Genomic DNA, 2,178 nt, shown 5'->3' on the forward strand with positions numbered 1-2,178 from the left:
TGTAAAGCGCGTTTACTCTGCTCATGTAATCCCATTCATTGTTACGGCCTCTCCATCGAGTCTCACTGTCTGTGGCGGGACACCACCCTCAGGAAGCAGCAGTCCGGCCGGGGCGAGACGATGGTAGTGTTCGTATCGAGCGGCAGCGGCGGTGGGGTCGTGCCTGGGCGCGGCTCCAGTCGCCAGTCACGCAGTACCGCCGCCAGCGCCGCCTTGGCCTCCAGCAGGGCGAACCGCCGCGCCAGGCAGCCGCGCGGGCCGGCCCCGAACGGCCGGTAGGCGGCCGGGTGGCGCCGCTGCCTCTCCTCCAGGAGGAAAACGGTCCGGATCGAACCGGAGCGGCTCCGGATAGACGCGGAGGTCTCTGTGCACGGGCAGCAGCGGCAGCTGGACGATGGTGCCGGCGGGGATGGTGACGTTCGTCCCCGACAGGGTGTACGGCCGGGTGCAGATACGCTCCATGTGGAACAACGACGGGTACATCCGCAGCGTCTCGTCCAGCACCCGGTCCAGGTAGCACAGCTCGGAGACAGCCTCGTAACTCAGTCGGCCGTCGTGGCGCTCCAGCGCGGCGTCGAGCTCCCGCTGAGCCCGCCCCTGGCAGTCGGGAACAGTGGCCAGCGCGCAGGCGGCGAACGTCAGCAGGTTGGCCGTCGTGTCGTACCCGGCCAGGAAGAACAGCAGGCTCTGGGTCACTATGTCATCGGTGGAGAAGCACCGGCGACCGCTCTTGTCCCTGGTCTCGAGCAGCAGCTGCAGAAAGTCGCGCCTGGTCGCCTCAGTGGCCTCACGGTTTCGAATCGTCGCCTCGGTGACTTGACTGAAGAAACGCTTCACCTCGGCATAGGGATCCGGAAGGAGACCAGATATCCACTTCGGCAGGAAAAGTATGCAGAGAGCTCTAAATTTGCCGTATACGCCAGGCTTCTTGAAAAACGCCGAGGCCTGTCTAGTGAGTTCAGTATTCTGATTCTCGAAGGAGTTGGAATCAATGCCGAATGAGCATGATGCGATGTTGTCCATGGTATAGCGACCGAAGGCGTCCTTCATGTTGACAACACCTGCTGAAGTGGTGGTCATCTCCTCGCCAAGAAATCGACTGAGGTTGTCGGCAGTCCTAAGGAAGAGCGGGAACATCGTCTTCAGTTTCCCTGAGGAGAAGGTGGGCGATATTTCGGCCCTCTTCTCTCGCCACTCCCTACCCTGTAAGAACGGAAGCATCCTGGCGAACACGGGACTGAACGTGCGGTTTCTCTTGTCAACGAAGTAGTCGAAGTCCTTCACGGTGATGTCCGAGATCATATCCAGATCGCCGACATATAGCACAGGCTTGTGTAGCTCCATGTAGCCGCAGAATTTAGCATCACCTAACTTCTCGTAGATCCAATTCTCGAAGTCGAAGTAAGTGGCTCCTCCAATCCCCGGCACACCGAATTCGTTACCCCACGGGAGAACAGCACGAGGTCCCGGCACTCCCCGCGATGGCCAGAAGTCAAAGTCCCTGGTCATGAACCACAGCACACATCCGAAGGTCACTGTCAGAGCGCTGATAGTCAGGGGACTGAGAATCCATCCCAGCACGGTACTCAGTACGACGCACAGAGAGCAGAACATCTTCACAGCGCAACGTCTCAACCGTCTGGCTCAGTCATCGCACTGAGCCGGCTTATCTGAACTGCGTCCCATGCAACCGGTCACTACGGACATCGGTAACCGACTCAAAATAAACGGGCACTGCAGAGTGCCGATAGATAAAGAATCATAGTTTGACTTTGGTCACCCGGCTGCGGCAACAATGTAGCGTCACAAGACTTCTGCTCAAGTATTGGCACTTGGCAGATATCCTTTCCTCTCGAAAGTGTATTGGCATTGAGTGCAATCTATTACCGTTGCCAAGATGTTGATAAATGTATCGAGCCCAGTAGCATTTCTAACCAAGACTTGTCCGAAAAAAAGAAAAATTAAGAAATAATACCGGATAATTCTTAACCTTCCAGGCGGTGGGGGAGGCATTTTTTTGCCCCCCCCCCCCTTAGTTTTTTCAATATAGGTATCTCGAGAACCGCTGCGCCGATCGTCACCAAACTTTCAGTACCCTCCTGGGAGCAGCTAGCGCATATGGTGACCAAAATTTTTTTCCAAAGGCTATGATAGGTTGGCCGCTAAATGACGTCAGAG

General features: G+C 56.7%; 1 pseudogene; it reads right to left on the reverse strand.

Annotated features, from left to right (window-relative positions):
- LOC122386285 lies at positions 1 to 1,705 on the reverse strand (annotated as a pseudogene).
- Positions 1,706 to 2,178: the final 473 nt, after the last annotated feature.

Source organism: Amphibalanus amphitrite, unplaced genomic scaffold (assembly GCF_019059575.1).
Source record: "Amphibalanus amphitrite isolate SeventyFive unplaced genomic scaffold, NRLGWU_Aamphi_draft 000245F_arrow, whole genome shotgun sequence".
Classification (NCBI taxonomy): domain Eukaryota; kingdom Metazoa; phylum Arthropoda; class Thecostraca; order Balanomorpha; family Balanidae; genus Amphibalanus; species Amphibalanus amphitrite.